Source organism: Notolepis coatsorum (genome assembly GCF_963971535.1).
Source record: "Notolepis coatsorum genome assembly, chromosome: 12".
Taxonomy (NCBI): domain Eukaryota; kingdom Metazoa; phylum Chordata; class Actinopteri; order Aulopiformes; family Paralepididae; genus Notolepis; species Notolepis coatsorum.
The window spans coordinates 78,336,128-78,356,426 of record NC_140176.1 but is presented as its reverse complement, the minus strand read 5'-3'; positions in this window follow the sequence as shown (position 1 = coordinate 78,356,426).

Genomic DNA, 20,299 nt, shown 5'->3' with positions numbered 1-20,299 from the left:
TTTATACTGGTCAAGGATGACCGACAGAAACAGGCTGAAAGGGTTCAGATGGGGGGGAAGACACTCTGGGAAAGGCACGGCTGCAGTCGGGATTCGAACTCGCTAAGCCCCAGATCCGTGACGAGCACGGTTGTCCACGGCGCCGAAATAGCGCTTGCGGTACGCGGTGAGCTACTGGAGCTCCCCTTGCAGAGAGTCTCTTACCGGGGTCGCACCCCCTCGCATCGCTCTGCTACAGCCACGCCAGGACAGTGAGAGAGTCTGAGGGTATGCGTCTGTCTCCCGGCATTTCACGCAAACGTCACTGCAATCAGGGATAAGCAGGAGAGGAGCATTGTGTGCTAAAAATTCTTATTAAAGGCCAACTTGCAGGTTAAACCCTACTCTGCAATTATGGGTAGTTTACATAATTGGTATCTAATTTAATAATAATTTTTTTTCCATTTGACGCCGTAAATGCCACTCAAAGGGTTAAAAAGGTCCATGCACGAATAACATGCACAAGCAAATCTAAAAGCTTATCAGACGCTAGCATGGCCATGACGTCACTTCAGGCAACTTATGCCTTATGCCCGTCCGGGTCATAGTACTACTGGATATATGGCGCTGGCTAACGTTAGCATTATGTCTACTGTTGTGAACCATTTTAGATTGGGGCATGTAGAGGAGTTTGGGGAACGAGTAAAATCATGTGCAGGTCCTCTTCTCAGACCTGTGTGGCAAAGCACTGCACACGCATCATGCAAGCTACACGTCGCTGCATGTTGATCAATAGTAGCCCACTCGGTGCATCACAGTCAGTGACTGTGATGCACCGAGTGGGCTACTATTGTGCTAACAACATGCTGCTGCGTCTAGCTTGTTAGCCGGCATGGATGCCCGATTTAAAATGGTTCTCTCCTCTTTGTATACCTTTGTCCTCACAAGTATTCTGCCAGGGAACTTATGGACACGACAATAGTAGTAGTTATAAGGTGTTTGAGCTTGTAACGTTAGTTAGCTCATAGCTATCGTGTACCACTAACGTTACAAGCTCAAACACCTTATAACTACTACTATTGTCGTGTCCATAAGTTCCCTGGCAGAATACTTGTGAGGACAAAGGTATACAAAGAGGAGAGAACCATTTTAAATCGGGCATTCATGCCGACTAACAAGCTAGACGTCGGGGTATGTTGTTAGCACAATAGCTAACAAGCTAAGCTACGTTAGCTTCTAACGGTGTATACACAATATGTACAACGACACAATGATTTACATTATTACAAATATGGTAACGTGGTTGTGGCTTTTACAAATAGTGGTTAGCTTTAGAGATGGATGGCTATGATCACGGAGCAATAGTGTTGTTAGGTGAAACAGATACATTTTCATTCATCACTCGGCTAGTAGTAGCAAGGCTCTCTGTCTGCCACTAGCTGTGTGTGACTCTCAGAGCCCCCTGGTGTCCTGCACCTGATGTGACGACATCATTTCGATTACACGCGCACGTTATGAACCATTGATTAAAATATCCACGTGCGTGGTGATTATGTTGGGCAGACAAAATGTTTGATAAAAACACTAAAACTGGGTCAATTTCAATAATTTTTTTCCCTTCTTCATGAAAGTCACTGTTGGCCTAGTCCACATTGTTTATTGAACAAAAATACAACCTGCAAGTTGGCCTTTAAGTGGTTTTGCTAATGTAGAGGGGTGGATTATCCCTACTTTATGAGAGTGGATATGAACTGTCACCAGGTAGTGGGAGCACAGCAGATCTGGGTCCGGCTGAGCCCCCGACTGTAGTGTAAGAGTATTAGAATTGGGATTTTGCAGAGGGATGGATGGGGCCTAGGGTTTACTAACCTAGGGGTTCTACGCTGGTCCTTCTTGCCCTCCCGGGCGACCGTAGTATTTCCTCAAACACCCGCACTTCCCTTAATACGTCCCACACCCTCTCACACCCGGTGGCAGTGATGGTAAATAATATAATTTCTCCCCAAAGCAGTACCTTTCCTTGTTGACTGGTGAAGACCTGTACAGAGCACCTGCCCCAATTGCACATAGACCATAGTGTAAGATTCTGATCAAACTGGCCAGTATCACGTCTGTTTGGCCCTCCATCCAATTCCTCTGCGTTGTGTACTTTTAATGGTCCTGACGTCTCCGATACTGGTAGATAAGATCCTTATCTTCCCCCGTTAGTGCAATCCATAAACCATAATACTTCTCCACTTCCGTAAGAATTCGACACTTCGACACTGTGAGATACCTTATGAGGAGAAGCGTTGTTTTATTGCTATAAACAGAACCTCGTAATCAGATGTTATCAAATTGTATCGTCCTTGAAGAGTCTATTCTAATGATCTCTCGGTGTGTTCAGATTGTCCTTTTGTTATTCAGTCCAATAGTGGTCAGGCCTAGTCGTTAGCCTGAACCCTCCTCGTGTTAGCCGAAGCTAATGATGTCGTGGCATTCTTCCTCCTCCCCCCCCCCCCCTCTCTCGTGATAAGAGGAGAGAGAGAGTCCTCTGTGTGATCTCAGTCCTACTCGCTCTCGGTCAGATTATCGTCTGGCTTCCACCCGGAAACACCGTTCGACTCATAGATGTTCGTCGTCGCAACGACGGCCCCGCCTTCTGGTTGTCATGCGACGTGTTGTCATGACAACTGCATAACCTTTAACACTAATAAACTTTCATTCACTGTGAACCGCTCTCCCTCTCTGGGAGACACTCCGTCTTATCTCAGATGTTCTTCCAAGGAATGCATAACAAAACCCTCACTGACGCGGCCTGTGCCTGTGAAACCACTGGTTCCACCACCGTCAATATCACCGTCTCCTGCTTCCATGCACATTTCGATCTACCATTTTAGCTGTCATCTCTCCCCAATCTATACATCACATACATTGAAAAACCACCATTTTCTCTCAATCCCCCCTTGATTCTTATCACCCCTTCAGAATCATAAATCATTATTTGGTTTTTTAATTAATTATGCCAAAAATAGCCTGTGGTTGAAGCAAACCAACCTCGTCTCTCGTGCACAAGAAACGAAGACGGCCCACGGTCAACCCAGTGATCCTGCTGCCTGATGTCTGTTTGCGCCCCCCTCCGTGCACAAAGGGAACCGAAACCGACCACCAAAACCAACAACATCCAACGACTCATAACCATTGGAGCCCCCCTGTCTGCTCCCAATAATTATATCCTGTTGTTCTACTGTTCTCCCTCTTATCTACCTTCTATATATATATATATCCTTCTATACATATATCTTATATATGAATCCTCCATTTATATCTCATACTCCTAATCAATGAACACAGGACTTCTCGCTGTTGTCTCGTCTCTCGATCTCCTGATTGACTCTGAAAGGAAGTCCCTGCTTGTCCATGATTCACCGCCCGTGCTCTGTTGTTTCAAAACGCTCTCTAAACAGCGTCTCCGCCGGGAAGGCCCCTCCGATGTCCGCCTCGTTCTCCCCTGGGCAACACCGCCTGCGACCGCTGGACTCCGCCTCGTCGGCCGTCTCCGCCCCGTCGGTCATCTCCGCCCTGTCGGTCATCTTGGTTGAGGCTCATCTCCACCGCCGCCGTCTCCTCCCTCTCGTCGTGGATCATCTGTGTACCAGGCTGCGGTGCCTGGCCCCTGCGGCTTCCTCCTCCTCCAGTCTGTCTCCTGGCCATCTCCATCGCTGTCGGTGTCATTCCCCCCTTGAAAGCAGAAACACAACACCGGCAGTCTTTCTGTACACTCGACCCTGTGTTTTCTATTAGTCTACCGTGGCTTTGGGCCTGCAGCTCGTTCTCTATATATTTTTTCCCTCTGCAAGCCCCTGCCATGGCCACGCCCTTTCAGACTGTTGGACGGTGTGAGTGTCCTACAGCCCATGGCGCTATTTGTTCTCTATTAGTCCCCCACCTTCTCAACACCCATATCTAATCCTACAGGGCTGTTCCCTGTTTTGTTGTCTTCCGGCGTGACACCAGCAGCTAAACGATACCCACTCGGCGCTCTACGTTTGTCCCACGGGTGACCCCCAGCGCGCGCCAGTTCTTTCTGGTGACGTGTCCCCTCAAGACTCTGCCTATTTATTAGGTGTGAGAAGGCCCCACTGGAGATCGAACTCCCTCTTATTTCATAATTAAACGTATTTAATTAACCTGTATATCGATCTTATTATTATGATAATAACATACAACCGAGCATCGCTCTAACATACAACAGAGCAGGTTGGTTCCCTGCTCCTAACTCACATACGTACTCGTACTATCATCTAACATACAACAGAGCTGTCCGTCGCCCTATACCCTACGGGGCTGTCTACCGTCGCCCTGGAGCTGTCACCGTTGCTCTATACCCTACGGGGCTGTCTACCGTTGCCCTGGAGCTGTCACCGTCGCTCTATACCCTACGGGGCTGTCTACCATCGCCCTGGAGCTGTCACCGTCGCTCTATATACCCTACGGGGCTGTCTACCGTCGCCCTGGAGCTGTCACCGTCGCTCTATATACCCTACGGGGCTGTCTACCGTCGCCCTGGAGCTGTCCCGTCGCTCTATACCCTACTTTGAGTTCCTTTACAAAGTTCTACATACACCACCGTGTATACACACAAGCAGTTGGTAATCTTGAAAAAATTAAACTCCTTAATTAACTTAAACTCTAAATATTCCCCTATGGGTAATGGAAACTCCCCAGCACTACCCCCCCCTCCGCAATTAAACTCCTTAATTGAATTAAACTCTAAATATTCCCCTATGGGTAATGGAAACTCCCCAGCACTACCCCCCCCCCCCCCTCCGCCCCTAGGTGGCGACCTACTCCTCCATTTGCCTGTATTATCCCACTGCCCCCCTAGATGGCGGCCAAAACTCAGTCTAGAGGATTGTAGGTGACGTGTCACTTCCTGATTCTAAACCCCTCGTGGCTCTGCGGCCATTTTGACTCGGTGCAAATGGCTACTCTCTCAACAAACGGCCGCTGCCCTTCCTTCCAAGGCCTGAAAACACAGCTGTTTTTCCTCTCTTTCCTATCCATTATCAGGGGACGCTTTCTCAGACTAATACTCTTGCCTGATCGGACATAATACACACTGGTACAATCTCCTTTCGACTTTCCTTCTGTTATGAAAACAGTCCCGCCATAACAATTTTTGGATCTGATTCAAGCGCCCCCCCCCCCCCCCCCCCCCCCTTTCCTCATCTCGCCCTCCTTAAACCAAAACTGTGCAGCCTGCCTCATTTGCTTTTCATTCTCTGTAGATAACACCCTCGATTTTCACCATGGCTCTCTGCTCATATTATTACAGCTGGCATTCTCTCTCTGTGTCAAACTAGAAATGTTTACGTTTACGGATTCACTATCTGTTCGTTTTTATTTGGCTATAAAAGATCAAAACAACCGTGTGCACAGTGAACTCACATTTTTGATCGGAGCGCTGTTTCCCCTACAGCGCTGGTTCGCCTCCTGACCGCTCGACTCGCCGCTCTCTCCCAGGGCTGGCCGGCCTTGCTTCGATCATGATTCTCCCACACATTGATGACTGTTGTCCACTGTCGCCCCATTATTGAAAAAGTCTTTATCCGTTGTTCTTATCTCTTGCAAATCCGGCTGTCATCAACAACCAACTGTTCCCGTTGTTTTAATCTCTTGCAAATCCGGGTCACGGCACCAACTGTAAGATTCTGATCAAACTGGCCAGTATCACGTCTTCGTCTGTTTGGCCCTCCATCCAATTCCTCTGCGTTGTGTACTTTTAATGGTCCTGACGTCTCCGATACTGGTAGATAAGATCCTTATCTTCCCCCGTTAGTGCAATCCATAAACCATAATACTTCTCCACTTCCGTAAGAATTCGACACTTCGACACTGTGAGATACCTTATGAGGAGAAGCGTTGTTTTATTGCTATAAACAGAACCTCGTAATCAGATGTTATCAAATTGTATCGTCCTTGAAGAGTCTATTCTAATGATCTCTCGTGTATTCAGATTGTCCTTTTGTTATTCAGTCCAATAGTGGTCAGGCCTAGTCGTTAGCCTGAACCCTCCTCGTGTTAGCCGAAGCTAATGATGTCGTGGCATTCTTCCTCCTCCCCCCCCCCCCCTCTCTCGTGATAAGAGGAGAGAGAGAGTCCTCTGTGTGATCTCAGTCCTACTCGCTCTCGGTCAGATTATCGTCTGGCTTCCACCCGGAAACACCGTTCGACTCATAGATGTTCGTCGTCGCAACGACGGCCCCGCCTTCTGGTTGTCATGCGACGTGTTGTCATGACAACTGCATAACCTTTAACACTAATAAACTTTCATTCACTGTGAACCGCTCTCCCTCTCTGGGAGACACTCCGTCTTATCTCAGATGTTCTTCCAAGGAATGCATAACAAAACCCTCACTGACGCGGCCTGTGCCTGTGAAACCACTGGTTCCACCACCGTCAATATCACCGTCTCCTGCTTCCATGCACATTTCGATCTACCATTTTAGCTGTCATCTCTCCCCAATCTATACATCACATACATTGAAAAACCACCATTTTCTCTCAGTAGGGAAGAAGGGGTTAAGCAGTAATACACATTCACAGTAATTGACACACACAATGATCCCATTTCTACGCCTCTCCTTTTTATTTTTTTTTAATATTATTTTTTTAGCGTTTATCGCTTTTTGCTACTGGGCAGTCCAGTAGAGAGAGAGAGAGAGGAAGAGCAGGAGACAGAGTGGAGGGAAGACATTCGGCAAATGACGCCGGGTCCGGGAATCGAACCCGGGTCGGCCGTGCCGCGACGCAGCGTGTTACATGGTTCGCCACTTGGGCGCCCCTACGCCTCTCCTTTTATATAAAGCAGGCATGCATTCAATACACGGCACAATGCACGGCACAATCTTACGCTCCACGTTAATGAAACCCGTAAGGGTTAATATTCTTTTCTTTTCATTTACCCGTAGGGAGAGAGAGGGTAATGGCGAGCTCCGTGAGCTATTCAATGGGAAAAATTATCAATATACCTTAGTGCTGTCTGCACAACTTAATCACACAACACATGTAACTAGAAAATTAAGTGGGCCCACAGTTGAAACAAAAAGCCTATCCAAGCCGGCATTACCCAAAACAACAAACGTTGGGGGGCCCCTAGTCACTGCTGCATGTGCCAGCTCAAAGTATTTATTCTCTTCGCCCTTAGAGGGCATGCTCTCAAAAAGGAGAATGTTCGCCGATAATGTTCCAGAGCACTTGGAGCGCTAACAGTACCTGGTGTGAGGGTACCAACCGAGTGCTGGCCTGCTCCCGCAACGAATGTCTGTGATGCGAGGTGGCCGTCGAACGGTCCCGTGGTTGTCACCTGTGATAGCAAGGGGACTGGCTGGGCTGACGTTAGGCAGGCGAATAGCTGGACTGGCGGTCGGCTAGGAGAATGCTGGAGGTGGGTGCGGTCCAGCGACGTCTGCTGCGGTGTCCGCTGCGGAGCTAGGAGACGGTGGAGCGACGCGTGAGCTAACTGGGCTAACAGGCCTATACTTGAAGCTAAGCTTTGGTCAGTGCGACCCCCTAGTCTTTCGCCTATACATTCCTAAACGCAGCGCGTGGAATATCCACAGTACAGTCCGGCAGTCGAACGTCTTCTTCTTGGTTCAAACGTACCCTAAGCACTATACTGGGAAGCTAAACTTTCGCATACGACGTTACTATCCCACCCCGTGGCAGGACTCGTATTTCGCGTGTCTTTATTATCAGGAGCTCTTGGTCCACACGTCTGCTTGCTTCAATGGAAAAACTACAAAGAGGTCGTCTCGCTGTATGAGCTCCTCCTTCAGCCAGCCTCTTCCTCACCTGTTGTCACCAGCTCAACGTCGCACCAGCTCCCCCTGGCGACAGTCCAGCGCCATGTCCCACTACTGAATGTCAATATTAAAGTATATAGAATCAGAACGGGTCATCCAGTTACACAGCATTATCACGGAAACAGTTAGAGCACAATGAATACAGTTAGACACATTGAATTAGGCCACTGCACTTAGAAGCAGGCCAGGACAGTGTTTCTAGTTGTATTCTAAAATTCTATATTTTTTTTGATATTTTTTGATATTTTTTGCACAAATCTCAAATATTCAAAACATATTTTTCCACATCACAGTATGCAACGTCCAAGATTTGCCTTTTTCTTTTTTTGTAAGAACATACAAAACATGTACAAGACTCATACAAATACATTAAAAACTGACATGGAAATTAAAAAAATACTTACGAAAAAAGAAAGATACTATACTATACATTGTGCACATATATCCCTGATGCATATACTTTACATGTAGACCAATCTACCTGTGAGCAGGTATGTGCTGCATACATAAAATCTATGCATATACATAATACAATATAAAGTAAAGTACCATCAGATCAGATCCCCTTTTTTATATTCATCCTTGAAACCATTGTAACCCCACCTTAGTCATTTGTCCCCAGACCGTTCATTCAGGTGTAGAAAACTGTCCCATACCTCAGCGAAGATATCCTCTCTTCCTGCGACTCTATATGTCACCCTTTCATATGATGCTGTCCGGAACATTAGTTCCATCCATTCTTTAAAAGTAATATCAACAGGTGATTTCCAATGTCGTAATGCAATTCTACATCCTGATATCATGGCCATTCTATACCACATTCCCCGGTATTTAGGCAGTTTAATCCCTTTCGGTACTATACCCAAAACACATGCCATTGGGGCGTTATTTATCTTCACATTCAGAACCTTACTTAGGAATATCACAATTTGATCCCACATTTTCCGGACCTTCTCACATTCGTATAGCATGTGTAGTAAAGTGCCTGTCTCCTTCTCACATCTCCAGCAGATGTCACTGTCCCTTAATTTCAGTCTGGCCATCTTACTAGGCGTCCAGTAGCTTCTGTTCAACACTTTGTAAAAAATAAGTTGTGATTGCGCCTCCCGAGAGAATTTACCCCATTTGGACACCAGTTTCTCCCACATTTCCTCAGTAATATCCTCACGTACATCGTTCTCCCAGCTCAGCCTCAGACCCGCCAACTTGGGTGCATTGTATTCTCTTATAACATCATAGAATCTTGATGCACCGCCTTTCCTACGCCATCCTTTATAAAATATTTCTTGAATTGCAGTAATCGGGCCACACTTTGGCCCTCCCATTGATGACGATATACAATGTCTAATCTGTAGGAATTTATAGACGTTTTTATTATCTATACCAAAATCCTCTTTAATATCCTCAAAAGGTAAAACCCCATCTTCCCCGGCTATATCACCCAGTACATGTATCCCCCTTTTAATCCAGTCGTCCCATATGACTGATTTCTTACCAATCTTTAGTTTTTTATTATACCATATAGAGGCCCTTGTAGTCAGATATGGGCTATCACCAGTCACTTGGCAGTCAGCCTGTGCGACTGATTCCAAGTTTCCCTGGCAAACGCCATTAGAGGGTTCTTAAGAGGTATAGGTCTGTCTGATTGTGTCAGGAAGGATTCCAGAGATGAGGGATATACCATTTCCTCCTCTATCTTGACCCAAGCAGGTGCTTCCTCATTCGAGTGATTCAATTTGGAGAGCTGGGAGAGCGAGAACGCATAGTGATACCAGTCTAGCTTAGGCAGGGACAAGCCGCCATTTTCCTTTGCTGCATACATTTTGGCCCGGCCAAATAGTGGCCTTTTGCCCCCCCATAAATATACATTAATGACTTTGTCATACTGTTTGAGTAACTGAGTCGGAAGAGTCAGCGGCAGCATATATAGGATATAATTTAATTTGGGAGCCAATATCATTTTTACTAAGTTTATCTTCCCAAGGAGGGACATATTCATCTTGGCCCAATTCTGGGTCAGAGCATTAACGTGTTCGATTATAGGGGCAATATTGGCTTGTACTATCTCTTTCAGACCTGGGATCAGCTTTATTCCTAGGTATATCAACCCTGACGGCATCCACCTGTACTGCCATCCCCTCCTAATAGCAGGGGGACAGCACTTAGAGAGAGGCATTGCTTCTGACTTGCTCCAGTTGATTGTGTATCCAGAAATTTCGGAGAAGGACTCGATAACAGTTCCAATGACCCCAGCTGCTGTTTGGGGATTTCTGGATACCAATAAGATATCATCCGCATATAAAAATAGTTTATGTTCCACCTGTCCCGCTATTACCCCTTTGATGTCTTGATTAGTCCTTAGTGCGATAGCAAGTGGTTCGAGGAAAAGCGCGAACATTTGGGGAGAAAGCGGAGAACCTTGCCTCGTCCCCCATCCTAGATTAAAGGGCGAGGATACGATCCCGTTAGTCAAGACAGAGGCCATCGGATTTGTGTATAACAGCTTTACCCATCCAGTAAACGATGGTCCAAATCCGAAGCGCTCTAGCGTGTGAAATAAGAATGCAAATTCCACCTTATCAAAGGCCTTTTCGGCGTCCAATGAGAAGGCCACTGTAGGCTCTACATCATTCCTAACCTTCCACATTATGTGTAGGAGTCTGCGAATATTATCAGCTGAGTTTCTCCCCTTCACAAAACCCACTTGGTCTGAGTGTACCAAACTTGGTAGTACATCTTCTATCCTATTCGCTAGTATTTTTGCCAATACTTTTTCTTCCAAATTGCTCAGGGATATAGGCCTATAGTTCCCACAGTATTGAGGGTCTTTGCCCTTTTTCTGTAGCAACGTAATAGTGGCCGATCTCAGGCTAGTGGGCAAGCTCCCTTTTAACAGTGAATCTTGATATACTGTCAATAGTCTTGGAGAGATTATATCACTGAATTGTTTGTAGAAATTGGGAGTAAACCCATCGTCTCCTGGTGCTTTGCCTAATTTAAGGCTGTTGATTGCCGCATGTATTTCCTCTATTGAGACCTCCCCCTCCATTGACTTTACTTGTTGTTTCGATAACGACGGTAATTCAATCTTGTTGAAGAACGCGTCCATTTTTACCTGATCCACCGCCGCCTGTGGGGTATATAAATCCTGGTAAAAGCACCTGAAAACATTATTAACTTCATTTTTGTCCGTAATAATTTTGTCATTCATATTACGAATTGAGGATATAATATTTTGATTTTGCATTTGTTTAACCCGATTTGCTAGTATTTTACCCGCTCTCTCCCCTTGCTCATAATATCTTTGGTTGGTCCTAAATAAAGCATATTCAGTCTTTTTTTGATATATGTTGTTCAATTCATATTTGGATTTGTTCAAATTTCTCCACGTTTCTGGGTCTGGTCTCTGACTGTGCTGTTTCGAGAGTGCTTTAATTTCCTCGTCCAATGCTGTCAATTTTTGTTTCTCTGCCCTTTTTAGTATTGCACTGTATTGTATGAGTCGTCCTCTCATGTATGCTTTACATGTGTCCCACATTATGCCACTATCATCTATTGACCCTTCATTAAGTTCCCAGAATTCCTTAAATATAGTTCTAATGTATGCACATGACACTTCATCATTCAACATTAGGTTATTGAATCGCCATCTCCGAGACCGTTGCCCCTCCTCTATGGATGTGATTACCAAATCAACCGGAGCATGATCAGATATTACAATGTTCCCTATCCTACTATCTGCTACTTGTTCTACCAGTGCGCTAGAGACCAGGAAATTGTCTATTCTAGAGTATGAGGCATGTGGGTGAGAGTAAAACGTGTAGTCTCTTTCCTGTGGGTTCAGAACCCTCCAGATATCCACTAGAGTAGACCCAATTCCTCTACCAGTACACCGACCGCAAGTCTCCCTGCGTTGTCAGCGGTCCTGGGTTGAGATGATTTGTCCAGCAAGGTGTTTCCAACCAGGTTGAAGTCCCCCCCTATGATTACGTTGCTATTCCCTATCTTCCTAATCACCTCACATACTTCATGAAAAAAGTCTGAGGATGACACGTTGGGCGCATATATATTAGCTAATGTAGTTCTCTGTCCCTCCAAATCAGCATCCAATATAACCCATCTCCCCTCATCATGCGAGAAACTGTTGTGCACCTTAATGTCTATGTTTTTTCTCACTAATATTGCCACCCCCCTCTTCCTAGAAGAGAACGTACTATAGAATATTTGTCCCACCCAATCCCTCTTAAACTTGGCCGACTCTTCCTCATTCAGGTGTGATTCTTGAATTAGTGCAATATCCGTCTTTTTTTGTTTCAAGAACGTCAGTATTTTTTTTCTCTTAATGGGATGATGACATCCGTCTATATTCCACGATATTATTTTAATCAGCCCCATATCCCTTGTAATGTATCTCCCCTGTGCATTCCTGCACGTAGTGCTTCTATGTCTGGGGCGCTATATCCAATATTTCCATACCTAGGACCTGAGACTGTGATGATATACATACAACAGCATAGTATATGATGAAATAAAAAGGAACACATAAAAACATAAATACATTCCCCCCCCCCCACACTTACCCAAGCTACGTTCGATATGACCCCAAATAGAACAATTGTACCGAGGGTGAGATCGATACTAACCCGTGCACTTTGGTCCCCCTCGTCTAACAGAGGAGTGCATTTGGCACAAGGCAGGTTGCCCAAAACTGTGCCCCAACTATTTTGTATACCCTAATGTAACGTATGGCTCACACTGTAGTCTATACAGTGTGATCAATTCAACTGAACTTGTCAAAATGGTGACGTTTTTTCTCTTCCAACAATTAACATTTGTATATCCCCTAGATATATTGGTACATTATAACTTCTATGTCATAGCCATATTGGACTGTGGTTCATTTCGCCATCCCTTTTTTATCTATCCAGGATATATATTTTTATTAATTTTTTTATACAAATTGGCACTTTGCGATGTATGTTACTCTATGACGATGCCCCTGCGACTTATCTGTATCCATGTGCTTCTTGATCGTTATCTTAATTGACCGCCTCCGACTGTCCCCGTCTGAATCCCTGGAGTTTCTCCCGGTACCCGTGTTGTTCATTGCCCTGCTGTGCGGGGCCTTCATTCTCCGTCGCCTGTATGCCGCCTCCCGGTCGCCTGTATCAGTTCCGCAACCGTTCCTATTTCCGGGGTAGGCCTGATTGGCCCCGACAGGCACGTGACCCGCCGCGGCCACGCCCCGCGGCAGCCCCAGGACGCGGCAACGAGGCTGCTGTGGTTCACCGCCGCTTTCCGCCTTCAACGCCGCCCGCAGCAGCAAATTTGCACGAGCGCAGGATTATTTCAGTGTGTATCATGCAATCATTTATCATTTAACATTTGAAAGGCATACATTGTTGTATGAAATAAAATAGTATAGAGACATATGTACAGCGTTCGATGCAGAATAGAAGTAACTGAGTTACCATACAATATACAATACGCTATAGTGCAAAGCAGAAATGGGATGAGGTACAATTTACAGTAAGGTGTATGCGTTGCAGTGCAAATGCTGGCGCGCTCCAGAGACCGTTACTGTACCATACAATATACAATGCAATGTACCAATATACAATAGCTATAGTGCAAAGCAGAAATGGGATGAGGTACAATTTACAGTAAGGTGTACGCGTTGCAGTGCAAATCCGCGACAATATTATTAAACAGCGGCTCTGTCATTGAAGTGGGAAAAGTGAGCCGTATTGTATATTAGTACATTGCATAGTATATTGTATAGCGTATGGTAACTCTGCAGCGTTGAAGGCGGAAAGCGGCGGTGAACCACAGCAGCCTCGTTGCCGCGTCCTGGGGCTGCCGCGGGTCACGTGCCTGTCGGGGCCAATCAGGCCTACCCCGGAAATAGGAACGGTTGCGGAACTGATACAGGCCTCCCGGTCCCCGTTTTCTTCCCACTGTCTGCCAGGTAGACAGCCGCAGCATCTCCCCTCGATCCGAGTCGGCAGGAGGGTTCACCACGGTGATCTTGAAGCCACGTCTTGCCATATCCGCCGTCGCCTCCGCCGCGCTCTGGTACAGGCGGGTGCCATCTTCGTAAAACACCCTCATTTTCGCAGGATACGGCGTCTGGAACTTGAGATTCTTCTCCTTCATCATTCTCTTGGCCTCGGCATATTCTCCTTGTTTCTTCAGTATTTCAGTGGGGAAATCATGATCGACATAGAAACGTTCATTGTCACATGAGACGTTTTTCTTCTGCCACGTCCGGCGTATTATCTCTTCCTTCATTTTGTAGCTCCCAAACTTAACCACGATTGACCGTGGTTTCAGCTGCGGGCCGTTAGGCCTTGGGGCTAATGCCCAGTGTGCTCGTTCTATACGAAGGTCCATGTCCTGAGGCAGGCCGAGTGCGTCCTTAAACAGGCCGTCTAGAAATCCATGCATGTCCTTTCCCTCTTTATCCTCTGGGATACCATATACCCGTAGGTTGTCCCTCCTCGCTCTGCCCTCCTGGTCGAGCAGTTTAGCCTCCATGTCGGCCTGTCCCTGCATTAGCCTCTTGATCAACAACGTCGCCGCATCAAGCACATCCTCATTTTCTCCGATTCTTCCCTCCGCCTCATCGAGTCTGTCGCCCATTTTGTTCATCTAATTTTTTATTTCCCGAAATTTACGCTCATTATCTCTTCTGAACTCTTTAAGCTCCTTGAAGATGTTCACCAGCGTGGCCTCTCGTTCAGAATCATCGTCGCCATCTTTTCCTCCCGTTGTATCGCCATTCTCTGCCATTCCGTCGTCTTTTCCAGTTGTAATCGTGTTCGCCCTACGTCTTGTGATAGCCCCTTCTTTCACCCCTATTAAATATATACCCTGGTGTTGTTAATAAATGTTTTCCGGGGCTATATCATTTTGCTGTCGGGGAGCTCTTGAGTTTGTGCCTCCCTAGGACTGCTGACACACCCTGGGCTTGGTCATGAAATCATGGCTCATGTTTAAAGCCATATAATTTTAACTGTTTACTATTTTTAAAACCTTTTTTTCCCCATGATTAACAGTAATAGCATAATCTCTTTTTTCTTTTTTTTATCAATTTTTTTTTATTGTTATTCACACGAAACAAGACAACACATTAACCACAATCACAATACATAGAACTTCACAAGAAAATAACAAAAACAATAATAATAATAATACAGACTAACAATTATACAGACAAGAGAAAAGAAAACAGAGTTCAACCTTCTAAATTAATTCCAAGGGGTACTATCTAATAAATGGTCTTTCCCAGTGTTCAGCCCCGATTCCCGGCCGTGTGACCCTATATTAATAAAACGTACATCTCCAATCCACCACAAGGACAATTTTTTGGGAACACGACCTGAAAACAGAGCAATGAACCTTCATGAAAAAACAAAAACCTGTAGAGGTGTTCCATAGACTCACAGAGACCGTGTAAAAGTGGCCAAACAGTGAAGAAATAGTCAAATAGCTGCCCCCCCATAATATCCCCAGCTAAACTCAAGATGACAAGACAAAGGACAAGACAGACAAAAACATTTCCTCTTCCCCCTCCCAAGAGACCGCCGGACTCACCCGAACACGCACCCCAACCCCGCTCAGCCGCACACTGCGGTCTTTACCTTCTCAGCTGCTGCGAACCACAGGTCAATTCCAGCCTGCCCCACCCCAATCACCCGGGCTGTGGATATCTCAAGATAAATCACATCCAATAGAGTTAGGGACCAGTTAATCATTGTAAGCTTCTCAGGCTCCTTCCATCTCATTGCTATTAGCTTCTTCGCTGCTGTGACGCCCGCTAGGACAACCCTTTTCAGTTGTACGGACGCGGGTAGTGTCGTTATATCGTTCAGGAGTAGCGTAACAGCTGTGAATGGGATAGTTAAGCCACACAGATCTGAAAGTTTGTCCGTTATTGACCTCCAGAAGCGGGCCACTGGTGGGCAATCCCAATACATATGCATATAAGTGCCGGTGGCCTTTTGAGAGCACAAAGTGCACCGAGAGTCGGTTATCAGTCCCATAGCATATAGCTTCCTAGGTGTAAGATAGGTCCTATGAATATAATTAAAATTAATTTGCTGGTGATTGGGGTTGCGGGAAGATAATGCCACATTTGCCCAAACATCATCCCAGTCAAACTCGGGGTCCAACTCCGGGATATCCACACGCCAGATTGTATCCAATGATAAATTTTTATACGTGGATTGAATTAAGAGCGTATAAAAGTCGGAGACAAACCCTCTGGATGTCGTCCTGTCCACTATGAGCCTGAGGAAGGGGTGTGGGTGCAAGGCTTGAGCCCACGGTACGCCATGCGCCCTCAGTGCTGACCTTAGTTGAAGGTAAAGAAAGAAGGACTCGCCGGGAAGATCATAAAATTCTCTTAAGTCCTGAAACGCACGGAGGCCGTTCTTATCATAAATATCCTCCAGAGTATGCACTCCCCTCCTTTGCCATTGAGGAATATTAACCGGCTTGTGTCCAACAAGTAATTGCTGGTTATTAAAAATTGGAGAGTCCAGGTGCCAAGGGCATTTAACCCCACACGACCTCTGTACATTACGCCACGTTTGGATCACGTGAGTTATGATCGGTCCATACCTCAGCCGGCATTTCGAAATAGAGACAGTGGAGTACACTACATCCTGCAATCTTAGCGGAGATACCGCCGCCGCTTCTAAGGAGCGCCACGATACAGCCTCTACAGGGTCCAGCCAGCACATCAGAGGTCTCAGTGAAAAGGACCAGAAATAAAGTTTAAAATCAGGGATTGCGAGGCCCCCATCTTGTTTTCTACGTTGAGTAGTAGCCCTTTTGATTCTCGGGCGTTTGTTATTCCAGACAAACTTAGATACCATCGATTGTACCTTGCGCCAGTGGTCTATTGGAGGGGGCAGGGGGAGCATTGAGCTAATAAAATGTATCCTAGGCAGGATGTTCATTTTGATTATGGAAGCCCGGGCTTGTAAGGAGTTAGGAAGGGACGACCACCGGTCTAGATCCTGGCGTATTTTATCATAAGTACCCGTGAAGTTGTACTTAGTAGTTTGGTTCAGTGTGGGGAATATCTCTATGCCCAAGTATTTAAAATGTTCTACTATGGGGATATCAGCTGGTAGTCGTACCGCCTTGGCCAGTTCATTAAGAGGCAGGCAGGCTGATTTGTTCCAGTTAATCTTAAAACCTGACAATTTACCAAAGTCGTCGATTATCCTCAATAATTTTGTGGCCGACCGGGAGGGGTCGTCCATGAAAATCAGCAGGTCATCCGCATAGAGAGCAATTTTGTGTGGAGTATTGTTGACCATTATGGGGACGATGTCCTCCGATTGCCTAATAAATTGGGCCAAAGGTTCGAGGGAAAGCGCGAACAGTCCCGGGCTCAGAGGGCAACCCTGTCTAGAAGATCTGGAGACTGGAAAGAGTGTGGAACAGTTTTTGCCTGTCAGTATCATCGCAGACGGCGAGGCATACAGGACTTTAATCATATGAATAAAACTCTTTCCAAGACCCATGACCTCAAGTACCTTCCACAGGTATGACCACTCAAGTCTGTCAAACGCCTTCATGGCATCCAAAGACAGAACTGTGGATGGAGTTGTATTGTCTTTACTGTTATCGATTACATGCAACAGCCTCCTAAGATTATCTGCAGCCAGACGCCCCGGGATAAAACCAGTTTGATCGCAGTGTACCAATACAGACATAAATCTCTGCAGGCGACGGGCCAGCACCTTGGCAAACACCTTTAAATCGGCCCCGAGAAGACTCAAGGGTCTATAGCTACCACAATCATTGGGATCTTTGTCCTTCTTGAGAAGTAAAGAAATCAACGCCATATTGACATCTCTTGAGAACTCCCCTTGTTCGATAGCGTAATTGATCATATCGAGCATCAATGGACCCAGTTGGTCCCAGAAAGCTAAATACACTTCGGGTGGAATACCATCCCAGCCTGGTGCCTTACCCCTCTGCATTTCAACAATAGTCTCCCTCAATTCTACGAGAGTAATCGGTCTCCCCAGTTCCTTGGCCTCTTCCTCAGAAATGTGGGGTATCTCAAGCCCGCCAATGAACGATTCAAACTTAGAGTCATCCAGATTACCCTCTGAGCTATATAACTGTGAGTAAAACTCTTTAAAAGTGTCATTGATCTTTTTCGAATCAGTAGTGACTGCACCCTGGCTCGTCCTAATCGAGGGGATATCCGAGAAATGATCATTTGAGCGTATTTTCATTGCCAATAGATGGCTAGGTCTGGAGCCGTGAAAATAGTAATTTTGTCTTGTCCTATGTATCAAGAACTCAGACTGTTGTTTAAGTATGGAGTTTATTTCTTTTTTGACTATCTTACGTTGTGTGTTTAGTCGTTCATTATAGTCAGTTTGCAAGGATGCGTATAGGTCCGCATATAATGATTCCAGTCCTTCTAGCTTTTTTGACCGGGATTTTCGCAAATTGGAGGCAAATAGTGTGACATGACCCCTGATGAATCCTTTCAATGCGTTCCACAGGACCCTAGGGTCTTCTACTGTGCCAACGTTGATCTGCAAAAATTCAGCTAGTTTACCCTTGAACTCAGAACAGAAGTCATCGTTCTTTAGCAGGGTCGAATTAAAACGCCATCTGGGAGCTCTTGCGGAGAGCCTGCCAAAGGTTGCCGTAAGGAAAATCCCCTTGTGGTCTGAGAGAGCCAAGGGAACCAATGAGACATCGAAACTATCAAACATATTAGGGGACGCGAATGCATAGTCAATTCGAGAGAAGCTTTTGTGTCTGGCTGACAGGTGAGAGTAATCTTTGAGGGTGGGGTTGCATAAACGCCAAAGGTCTGTGAGCCCTGTGTCTTTAGCCCACATCCTAAGGGCCTTAGAGGCCCGTTTTTGGTCGCTCGTTTCAGAGGGCCCGGACCTATCCATCTCAGCATCCCAGCACGCATTAAAATCGCCACCCACCATGAGAGCGTATCCATTAAGTTCCAACATATTCTTCGTGATTGTATTATAGAACGCTGAATCAAATGTGTTAGGAGCATACAATGCTATTATAGCCATCTTCCTATGCAAGAATTCAACTTTTGCTATAGTAATCCTTCCCTCTGTCTCCGACCATACATCCAAGATTTTGATATCAAGGTTACGTCTTGTAACTATGACTACTCCTTTCGTCTTATCATCGGCTGAGGATGAGGAGATAACGTGATATTGCCGATTTGCCAGTCTTGACACGTCACCTACCAATAAATGCGTTTCACTAAGGAGAGCAAGGTCAATATTTCTCCTCTTCAATAGCCAAAGGACACTGGCACGCTTGTGTGGGGCGTTAAGCCCTCCTGCGTTCCAAATTAAAATATTCAATTTAGCCATGGTCGAGCTTGTATAAATGCGTAGAGAACATACCAGTGCAGCCAGGCTGAGTACAGAGGTGCCGATCCCGGCGGGCCCGGACGGTCAATCCCAGGAGTTCAGAGGAGGAACAAATACACATACATAAAACAGTACATAAAACACATAAAAATACCACCCCAGCTACAACCCCTCCCCCTTCTACTCTAAACCCTAACCCACCCGTCCTAATATAAGGTCCCCTATACCCACTCTCCAATCCCCACCCTATGCCCCATCCCCTGAGGATGGTCATCCTCCTATCACTTCCCACTAGAGACATGGATTAATAAGACGCTCCCCACTCCAACCCCCCTCTAGATAAACCCCTGAGTGAACCCCCACTAGTCCAATAAACACAAATAATAATAAAATAAAATTCAATAAAGATATCGGTCGAAACCCACCTGAGCCCTGGCCCCAACATGAGACAACCATAATGGTAAAAATAGCCATTATTAAATAATAACTCAACATCAACCTGCAGCCCTCTATTTCCGAATCTGCGCTTCAACATCAATTTGTTATAGCCCAAAAGGGTATAGGAAAATTCAAAACAAAATTAAATTAAAGCATCCCAGCCGATAGTCTAAGGCAGGTTCGGGTCACAGGTTAATTGTGCAAAATTGTGTGAACAGTGTCAATTAAACCATGACAAAAAAAAGAAGGGAAAAAAGGGTTACGGTCAAAATGCACCCCTTTAGCTGTCCCTCTGATCAGGCACAACGGCTGAAATGACATAACCTATGTAAGAATAGAATTAAACACATTCATTAATTAATCCGGGGATGGTAATAGGCAACAGCTGACACCACCTGTTATCATACATTGTTTCAATAAAGATATCGGTCGGAGCAGTTAGTCCAAGGTAGGATCGAATCACAGTTAAATTGCTCATTCAAATGCCATTAAAACAGCGACAGTAATTATTATATAATTACTCAGCGTCAGCCCTGTAACCATCTACCTTGGAGTCTGCATATTAATGTCGCAACGTTAAAGCATAAGTGGCTCACGGAAAATTCAAAACAAAATTAAGGCAAATCAGCAGTTAGTCCAAGGTAG